This window comes from Perna viridis, chromosome 2, assembly GCF_037379345.1.
Source record: "Perna viridis isolate PV_CMFRI_1.1 ecotype Kerala chromosome 2, ASM3737934v1, whole genome shotgun sequence".
NCBI lineage: Eukaryota > Metazoa > Mollusca > Bivalvia > Mytilida > Mytilidae > Perna > Perna viridis.
The window spans coordinates 6,192,618-6,204,147 of record NC_142446.1 but is presented as its reverse complement, the minus strand read 5'-3'; the positions used below and the strand labels follow the sequence as shown (position 1 = coordinate 6,204,147).

The 11,530-nt window shown below is 31.2% G+C and overlaps 1 long non-coding RNA gene across 1 annotated transcript; it reads left to right on the top strand.

Annotated features, from left to right (window-relative positions):
* The first annotated feature begins 4,698 nt into the window (after window positions 1-4,698).
* On the top strand, window positions 4,699-11,117 carry LOC148623460 (uncharacterized). Its single transcript, XR_015919431.1, has 4 exons — window positions 4,699-4,754; window positions 5,901-5,984; window positions 9,995-10,126; window positions 10,542-11,117. It is a non-coding gene; the product is annotated as an uncharacterized LOC148623460 (long non-coding RNA).
* Window positions 11,118-11,530: the final 413 nt, after the last annotated feature.

The window sequence follows — 11,530 nt, the reverse complement described above, 5'->3', positions numbered from 1 at the left end:
ATACATAATTATACGCACGCAATACATTTATCATTTGAATACAGACAAATTAAAGTACATTTTGTACATGCAATGTTAAAGCACTACATAAAAAGAACATTGATAACCTAATCAAAGCAAGCTAAAAGCTTAACTTAGCACTGATTAAATAAATAAATAACTGAGTAAAATAAAGGTAGTTGTCTGTACATATTTATTCTCATTAACCTTAACATAGGTACAGAGAAATATGACAAAACAAAATAAAATGTACAATTATACAATAATTATCAAATGAACAGAAACATAGGAGGTACACAGATATCAACAATTTACCCAGGAGATTCTAACCTTTTATTAATAATATTAATAAATTTGCATAGCTTAACTAGCTCTGGTGGATGGCTGCTATTCATTAATTCGTTGAGTTTAAGAATATTGGGGCGTAGATATTTTTTTTTGTTTAATATGCATCTTTCGTTCATTATTAAGAGCTGAACAAACCAGATGATAATGAAATTCATCCCCGATACCTTGATTTTGACATAATGTACAAGTTCGATTTTCTCTTGGAATATTAAGCCATCTACCACATTCAATAGGTAGTTTATGGTTCATAGTACGAAATCTGCAAAGAGTTATAGCATTTTTGTCATTAAGAATGTTGAAATAATTTTCAAACTTTAAGTATTCTTTGTAAATCTTATAATTAAGAGCTTTTGGAAATTCATGTACCTTGGATAGCCAGTTCTGTTTAAAATTGTCTACAAGTGTTTGTTTTATAGAGGAATATAACCATGTCGTGCTAACGAATGATTGTTCGATCCACACGTGCGATTTTCCGCTATCATTTAGTATCGACTTAACATATTTAAGCCACGGAGTATTAGCAAAATTCTTGTGCGCCAAGCGATAAAGAATACAAGGTATCTTACCATCGCTACCACTAATGAGCTTTGCCCAATAGTTGATAATTTGCAGTTTAATACATATATCAAGATGATAGCGTCCGAGTTCCCCGTATATCATGAAATCCGGAGTCGATATTTTAACGTTCATAATTAATTTACGGAATTTAATATGCACCCTTTCGATGACAGAGTTATTGCCCGCGCCCCAAACTTCACAACCATATAGTAGTATTGGCTGTATAATCTTATCAAATAAATCTATTTGACATTCTATTGACAGGTTGTGTATCCTTCCATTCCGTATGAGATCATACATCGTGCGCGTTGCCTTATCTGCGTTATATTTTTTTCGCTTTCTCAAATCCTCCTGTCCTAGAAAAGACAACTCCAAGGTACATGAATTCATTTACAATATCTAATTCCTTTCCATTGTATTTCAAACTAATGTTATCAAGGGGTCTTCCCTTTGAAAATATAACAATTTGACTTTTATCCACATTAACCTTTAGTTTCCATCGAGTACAATATTCATGTAAAGAATTCAATTGGTTTTGAAGATCAATTGCAGTTTCGGACAATAGAACAGTATCATCTGCATATAATATAAGAAAAAGCTTAACATATTTATCAAGTTCTGTTTCTATATCACCTGAGAGACTTTGTAAACCACAGATGTTATTCTCAGACATAAAATTTTCTAAATCGTTCACATAAAGAGAGAACAATATAAGGGAAAGATTTTCCCCTTGTCTGACTCCAATATTACATGGGAAAAAATCAGAGTATTCTGCACCATTAAATATTCTCGACTTTATATTACTATACATATTTTTAATAACATTATACATCTTGCCATCAATCGATGATTCTAATAATTTTGACCATAAACCTGGGCGCCAAACTGTGTCGAAAGCTTTAGCAAAATCTATAAATGCGCAGAAAAGTTTCTTCTTTTTTTGTTTTAATAGTTCAAAAAGCAAATGTAATGAAAAAATGCTGTCAATAGTAGAATAACCGGAAGTCGGAAGTCAAACTGATTCTCATTTAAGAGAGAAAAATCTTCTAAGATGTCAACCTATTATTCAATACCGATGTGAAAAGTTTACACATGCAACTAAGAATAGTGATGGGCCTATAATTTTTGGGGTCAAATTTAACTCCTTTATTGAGTTATATGAGTAGTATTTTTTATATATTCGTTAATGATAAGGCCGTCGCCTCAGGCCTTACAATTTTTTAACTTCGTTATACATTTCAAAATTTCATCCCCAGTAATTTCATCATTGATAATATTATTCAAAGAATTGTTTACATTTTCTGGTAAAACAGTAACATCTTCTTCATCATTGCTATTCGGATCTTTGAAAAAAATTATATAGAGAATCAAGCGTAATATCGGACGAAGTTCCCGTAGAACATTTTGGCTTCAATAAATTCCATAAGAACATACTAGAGATAAAGCTAACTATATGAATAAAGATGATTGAGACAAATTAGCAAGATATGCAAGAGCCACATTTGCATAAGCTGCCATTCCAGTTACTAATTAAATTCGTGAATTGTACAATGCTGGTTTCTTTCCGAATTTTATCAGGCAGCTCATTCCGTAATGTGGCTCCTCTATATCTGAATGAGTGTAGCCCAAATTTTGTTGTTTTTACCTGTGGTATTTCTACTGTATTTGCCTTTCTAATAGGATAAGTATTCTTGAATTTAATTATATCATGTAAGTATGAAAGGGCTGTTTGGAAAGTTTTTTAATTCTCTTAGCTGTAGCCATTGTAATCTCCCTATTTTAAATGTTGGTAGACCAGATTTCCGAAGTAAAATTTCATAAGAGCTGCTATAGTCTTCGTAAAAGAAATCTCAAGGCGCGTGCTTGAATTTTTTCCATTTTTTTCCCTAAAGTATTTTCCTCCCCACAGAAATGCCAAAATAACTGGACAGTAATTAAAGTTTGGCTTGATGAAAGAATAGTAGATAGCTACCCTCCCAAATTTTGTTAAATGTTTTTCAATACGTTTCAGTACATTTAGCTGCCTTGAAGCCTTTTTTTACATATTTCAGATGCATGTTTATCAAATTTAAGTTGATAGTATATTGTCACACCCAGGAGTTTGACTTCTTCCTCGCATTTAGTTTCATTACCGTCTAAATTGAATTTTATTTTCCCATTTTTCCCTTTGGCAATTGCCTGAAATTTGTCAGAATTAGCCTTCATTTGATTATCCCCAAAGCAAGTTATGACAATTTTACTTTCCTTTTCAAGAGTTTTGACCAATCCTTCTAGGTCTTTTCCTAATTGAGACAAAGTATTAGAAGAAAAAAATGAAGAAAAAATCTCGCATATTTTATTTCAATATCCAGGTATTTATACCTCATATCCTCCATAAATAACCACCAAAGTTTTTGTAATGTTTGCCTTTGGTCAAATTCAGTTGAAATGTACTATGGACAAATGGCGGGAAAATTTCCCCGCAATTTTCCCTATATATAAGCCACGCACACAGAATTTTAAGTTTTAATATCAGGCAGTAGCTTATGAAAAGTAATTCTTGCGTTTCTTAATCCCAAATATTTTTGACTGGAAATCCTTTTGTAGGTCTCATAAAAACTGTAATCGAAAATAAAAGTGCAAATGAAAGTTGCCTACTGGAGATATTTTAAAACTTGAAATTTGGTTATTTTCTACTATACAGAAAAAGTACGGGGACATTTCGTTGTATTTACGTTGAATTTTTGCACTATATAGACCATGGGCCAGCATATCACCCTTTCCCCAGAGGGATTTATGTAGCTCAGGATTTAAAACACAGTGAATGCCGTGACGTGAAAATGACGAAATTTTGTAAAAACTGAGCTTTTCAATAAAGAATAAAAGAAAGTAAAAATTGTTAAATACCATTAAAATGTTCATTTTTAAGCTTTTTAATAGGTGCATGATTCATAATATAAAATTATAGCCAAAAAGTAAAACAATAATTCCCTCCTCCAAAAATAGTTTCCTTGAAAATTATAGATTACCACAGGACAGTATAGACTAGTAATTTTCGCAAAACCGGCATAATTTTTAAGCCTGGTTTTAATGGAACAAAATCCGTCTTGTGTGCTTAAATATAACTGCAGCGTTTAACTTCTAATAGAGGTAGGATGAATGTCTCCTTATTGTTCAGGCATTATACATGTACGTGTATCTAACATATGAAACTAATTGATATTATTTCATGTTTATCATTATAACACCATTAAAGTAATCTCAAAGGTACATATGGATTATAAATGTTCGATGAGGATAATGGCCGTGGAGTGCAAGAAAAATGTAACGCTTGACATTTATAGGATTGAAGACTTGATTGAGGCCTTCCATTTTTCACTTGATAACAGTTAAGGCATTACACATTTCCATAAATATACTCTAATGGCACAAAACAATAATAATAAGGATGAACTTGTTTAGAAAGTACAATTAGAAAGTGAACTAAAGCCAATATTTCATTTGAAATGGAGGGTAATCTTGAAAAATGGGAAATTTTAGATTTTCACTTTTTAATTTTTTTTCATTTAAGTTCTGTTTCTGTAAAAATTCCATTAGACTTAAAGATCCACTGAAACGTGTTGTCATTTGAAAGGATATCTTATCTTAAGCATTTGAAACTGAACTAATACAAAATAGTCTAATACATATTTGCTACTGAAACAAATCCCACATACATGCCTCAATCAACATTTCTTATACATTTTAGTGAATATAATTAATCTGTTGTTTTTAATTTTGTAATGGTAAAATGCAATTCAATGCCTACATATTTTTAGGTTTGTACTGAATGATGCCCGGATAAACTGCTATACCGAGTTAATCAACTAGTAAGTATTGCTCAACTTTATTGCTTAATAGTCTCGTTAAACAGCTTATTTACTTTTTTGTTTCAAATACTTTAAGGTTATTCACAACTGCATGGAAACTTTGTTTGGCATATATAATATATTCTTACTATAAGTCTTTCACATTTTATCTTCTGAGCTTCCATTTGTAATATTATCAATTACTTTTAAGGACAATGCATTTAGATATCACAATATTCTTATCTTTCAGCCTTTTTGGAATTTGCTAGAAAGGGAAATTTCTTTACCCGATTTCTTTCTTTAAGATGAACACAATTTCAATAATTGTAAAAATCAAAGATTTAATATGAATATTGTCATATTTGTTTTCATATGTGAAGCTTAATTTGATTCTTCTAGGCTAAAGTTTTGCATATCAGACGTCTGAATAATATTCTTTACTAGCAAATCTTTTCGGTAGACTGATAATTTTTTCAAATGCAATAATACATTTTTCAGTTAGTAATAAAAAGGGTGACTGTATATTCTAATATGGCATATGCCTGGGGGAAAAGATGTGAATATTAGTTTAATGGGATGCAGAAGGCTTAGGGTTGGGCCACACATATTTTTTTTTTAAATAATACTCCATGTAGCTAAAATATAAAATTTTGCAATCATTTCTTGATACTTTTATAAAAAAATTACAATGAATTCGTAAACTGTTGGTATTTAATTGTTTTGTTTTAAATTTATTGTTGATCTCTGAAAAAAGGGAAACTGATTATGATGACTAACAAATACATATAATGTAATCTACCCTGGTTATACAGCTCATTCAGTTTTTAGTTTTGTTCATTTAAACAGTAACTCAAGTAAGTTTCTGTAAAAGAAGACAAATTCATTTCATGGATATCTTTTTTAATATGTCACATTAAAAATAAATGGAAATACACGCGTCCAAAGAAAGGAGTTTGAGCTATATTTGGTATTAATTTTTTTTCACTTTTGGCATATATTGTTTGATATCTACTAAGCGTTTTTAAGGGGGTGGGTTAAAATTTTAAATTTTATTACATTTTATTAAGTTAGCAACTTTTTTTTATATTTCAATAGTAAACAAGAATAGCTTAGCTTTCTTTTGATGCTGTTTATATTAACACAAATAATTTGTTTTTTCTTGGATAGAAACAGAATGATTCGAAGACGAATACTTAGAAACGACCTTACTTTTAAACCCTGACAACGCTGCACTTACTGTTTGGCAAACAGGTGGATTTATATTTCTAATGCACATATCTGTCAACTTATGTAGGTCTGCACACCTGTATATTTGTATATTCAAATACATTTATGTACAGCATCTTACCTTTCCAAAACGCTAAGGCAATGCACAATTAAACGTATTTTAGGCCATTTGGGCGAAAGAATGGTGTCAACTACATACTAAAATCTGCCCCAATGTGAAAGAAAATTACCTTTTATAGCATACACGACGTCAAATATGATTTAATTATCCCAAAGACAACAAAATATTACAAAAAGAAAATTGAAGAAAACAGATCATTACGCGTTTTAGCACGTAAATTGTATATTTTTTGTTTAAAATGTCAGTTTTAACACGATTTGACTTTGTTATCATTATTTTTATACTTATAAGGTTTCAATAAGCAATTACGATGAATGATTGGCATATATGTAAACAACACCATATATAAAAATACTAATCTACCACATACGAATTGTGGGTTTTCACGGAAATTTCAGTGGGTATGGGGTACCATTCTTTCGCCTAAATGGCCGGGAATACTTTAAGTTATGCATTGCATTGGCTCAATAGAAAACTAAGATGCTACATAGATGTATTTGAATATGCAAAAACTTGTTCTTTTAACATCGATTCTACGCTAAAAATCAACATTTGGGTTCATGTTGAGGTACTTTTTTTCATGGGTAGGGGGTGACAATTTTAATAAAATATTGGACTTGCCAAAGTTACTTATTAGAAAGCTAAGACACTATATAACTGTGTTTGACTATACAAAAGCTTGTTTGAAGTACGGTACGGAAAAATACGCGTCTGAAATGAGAAGATATATGTTTGACACATCGATAATTAAAACAATAGTACCCAACATGTCTATTGTACACCGATTATATGCAAAATAGTAACATTTAGGTTCATGTTTAGGTATTTTATTCCTCGTTTGTCTACCCCGGACTTGACTTTTTATGAGCAACTCGTTGGGTGTTTCTAGAAAAGCTGAGGACGCTTACCCTACCGGTGCACCTGATCCATGCTCCCGGTTTTTAGTGGAGTCCGAGTTGCTCACTTGCTTTTGTTACTTTGTACGTATGATTTTAGTTACTTTATGTTCTTTGTTGTGTATGTTTGTTTTCCATGTCTGGTCTTTGTCCTTGGATTCTTTTGATTATCGCTATAACCTTGGTTCTCTTGATTATTCTTTCATGGGTAGGGCTGGCTATATTTCACCTAACTTGACTTGGAAAAGTTCAAATATTTATTACATGGCTCATTTGGAAGCTAATATACTATTTTAATGCACCGTATCTCAAAAAAGCGTGTTTAAACTATTCTGAAAAAGAAATTGAAATTAATGGGTGATATAGAAAAAATTCTGAAATTCTGAAAAATCACTTTTTTTACGATTTAACAGTAATTATAACCCCAAAGTATATCTAACCGCCTGAATTGATAAGATATGTTTGATACATCATCATCTTAATTTTTGAGTTTTGCGGTGTCGGTATGCTGTGAACGAGGATTCGTTTGATACTGAAACCAGCTTTCTAGAGGTAGGGGTAGTATTTTTCTTAACATTTTTCTTTCTTGAATATTAGTTTTTCGTTGCTTATTTATGTAGAAAATTGAATTTTCTGTCGAAAGATACCAAATTTTAGACGTTTCAGTTGAGCAATAACTTTATGTGATTTTTCCTGAAAAATCGGAAATCCCATTTTTCGCTTTTTTTTTGGATAAGGATAAGAAGGAGTGCATAGAATTAAAAAAAACGTAAAACTGGATTTTTGCCTCAATGAGGTATAAAATGTAGCTAAAAAAATACAAAAAAAATGCTTCAGTTTATTTTTTGGCGACAAAAGATTCGTAAATGGGTACCTGAAAATCATATTTTGGTTGATGGGGGTGGGGGGGGGAGTACACGGGGGTTATCTGAGCCCACGTACTAATTTTTTACAGTACACAGACAAAATTATTTTTACATGATTTTCACACGAATTTCACATGATTCTCTACCGAACTGGGCAAATAAACTTTGTGATAGAGTTCACGTGAACTTTGGGTGAATCGAGCTTTCACATGAAATTCACGTGAATTGTTCACATGCAATTAATGTTAAGTGAATTTCACGTGAAAATCACGTTACTTTCACGCGAAGTTCACGTAAATTTCAGGTGAAGCTCGATTAACATGAATTTCACGTGAAAAATATTTGGCTGTGTAGGCCTCATAGAAACGGGTGTGCAACGTTTGCGCCATTAACCGTTCATTTGCGCCAATATATTTTCAAAAATGTATGTATCAATTGCACCAAAAAAAAAAAAAAAAAGACAATACATTTGCTAATCCATATAGATCATTATTTCCCTCATCCTTTTTCTAGGTTTGGACCAGCAGGTCATTAACCTGGCGGAGTTGGTCATTTTAATGTTAATTGTGCGAAAACGTGTTGTTTTAATACCATAAAAATATTTAAAGACGGTGTTTCAAGGACGTGTTAACTTTATAAATGGTTGGCTGACAAACTGTTGTTTGGTGATCTCGCCTGGAGACAGTTTATTTGTATTTTTCTCATTTATAGCCGACAAACTGTTGTTTGGTGATCTCTCCTGGAGACAGTTTATTTGTATTTTTCCCATTTATAGCCGACAAACTGTTGTTTGGTGATATCTCCTGGAGACAGTTTATTTGTATTTTTTCCCCATTTATAACCAACTAACTGTTGTTTGGTGATCTCTGCTGGAGACAGTTTATTTGTACTTTTCCCATTTATAGCTGACAAACTGTTGTTGCTTGTATTTTTATACCCCCCACGCAAACAAAGTTTTGGATACATAGGAATCACCCTGTCGTGCCGCCCGTCCGTCCGTCTGTCCATATTTCTTGTATGCGCAACTCCTCCTAAATCGCACAAGGGATTTTGATGAACTTGTATAAACATGTAGTTTGAGTACCATGTGTAGAGGTGTACGAAAGAATATAATTACTGTCGGAGGACTCCAAAGGTAGATAATCCAAATTTAGTGATTTACATGTTAAAACCTCGTAAGCGCAACTCCTCCTGAACCTTACAAGTGATTTTTATGATTTAATAGGTAGGTTGAATATCATATGTATATGTGCATAAAGGAATATAACTACTCTTATGTTGGATGACGCCAAAGGGAGATAATCCAACTGGCGTTGTTCATTTAAGTCTATTGGAAGCGGGGGTATATTCTTTGTGAGCTTGCTCACAGCATTTCTAGTATTAACAGTATCCATGAAAACGAATATTGATGGGTGGGAATGGTAGAACTGTTCATTGTAGTGTTGTGCCCGTGCTGGATTTTATCAATTATGGGAACCCCCAAAAATTTGCTTCGCAAATTTCACAGTTCTAACATCGTTGGGAAATTTTCAGACCCTTCTGTAAGTTTACGTTATCTTCCCTGTATCAATTTGATCCAATGGATCAGTGTAGCGAATAGAGTCGTCACATTCTGAGACGTTGTATATATATAAAACTGTGCAGTATTGCAAAAGATTTTCTAATATTACATATTCATTTTCTAATATTACTAATTCATTTTCTAAATATGTGTGATGTTTTATAATATTACTAAATCAGGAATTTTTAATATTAGAAAATGATTTTTTAATATTACAAAATGAATTTCTAATATTAAAAAACCTTTCCTAATATTGAAAAAATGCTTTTGTAATATTAAAAATTCATTTTCTAATATTACAATATATTGATTTTTGTCCACTTTGGCTTGCCATACGTATGCCAATTTTGATAAAATTGATCAAGAAGACGTTCATTTAAAATATCAAAGTTTATAACTGCAGCATCGTGATCATACCAAAAAATATTGAAACCGAGTTCAACAAGTAAATTACGAACATGTGTAGCACAGTTTACTTTACCATTATTACAATCGGTAAAAAAAATCTTATAAATATCATACACAATGCCTGTTAACAACATTATTTACCCAGTATTTCAATTTTTATTGCTTTCTTACAATATACATAGGTAAATAGGTCACCAATCAAACAACATATATGAATGAATTCTATATCGCATGCACGATGGAAGCCTCACACTTCCGCTGAATAATTCAAAATGGAGGATACAAGACATTCAAACATAACACATTGGTGAAATGTAAGTAGATGTCAGAATATTCAATAGCGAAGCTAGTGCTCTACCACCTTGTTCAGATAAGCGTTTTTGACTTTGTAGAAATTTGCCATTGTAATGCAGAAGATATCCAAGATAAACGTATGATTTGACGACATTTAGCTCAGTATTGTCGTAGTACCACGTGAAAGTTATGTTAATGTTATATTAATGTACTTAGATGTGTGTATACAAATATGGTGTTGAAAACAATTGTAATACAAACCAAGCCTCTATCGTTTTATATTCGTGACAATCTTGTTTTAATTCTTTATTTTGATGACTTAATGAGTTTATTTTTAAAGGCTAAAAACCACTAATTCCACTTCCCATAGGCTTCTATGCTAATTTCACAATATTCAATGGCTTCTCTGGACTTTACCTTAACTTTAACCTGCAGAGGACTATATATCAGCATGATTCTACATATGTCAGCTCACAATCCTCAGAATGGCATGTGGTGTTAGCAGACTTGCAGTGCAGTACTGGTCACCGGAAGTGAAGTGTCTATAAATAGCATGGGAAATCCCAGTGTTTTCACAAGATAGGGGGATATTTAGAAATCATTATGGAGATTAGGCTTCACATCACAAGAAGCAAAATGCACCTATAAAATGTACAGAAATGTTTTTCCTTTCAGAAACTGTTTAATTTTTTTAAATGAGATGAGAACTTTTTTCACAGCACTATGAGGAACAGGGGTAATTTCTGCGTAGGACTATTTTTGCCTACGTTCCAAATGCTCGTTGGTTGAATTGGTGGTCTGTAACCTAAATGGATATTTTGGACTATTTCATTTCTAATAATGATCAGTATGTATTTTATTTTATTTTGCATCTAGTTAAATATAACAGTTTTAATAATTCAAACATTTCCATATCTCAGCTTAAATACCCTATTACTATTAGCTTAACTTTATCGTAAAGGTTTTTATTTTTGTAGTAGATTTAATTATGGCAAACTAAAGTGGACAAAAATGAGCATTTTCTAATATTAAAAAATGATTTTTTAATATTACAAATTGGATTTCTTATATCACAAAACACTTTTTAATATTAAAAAAAAATCATTTTTTAATATTAAAAATTGAATTGAATTTCAGATATTTAAAACAATTTTTAATATTAGAAATTGATTTTCTAATATTAGAAAATGGATTTGTGGTATTCAGTGACGATTTTTTAATATTAGAATATTATTTTGTAATATTAAAAAAAATGTGACTGATTTTCTAATATTACAAATTCAATTTGTAATATTACAAAATGTGTGATATTTTATAATATTACTAAATCAGGAATTTGTAATATTAGAAAATGAATTTTTAATATTACAAATTGAATTCCTAATATTAAAAAATCTTTTTCTAATATTAAAAAAATATTTTGT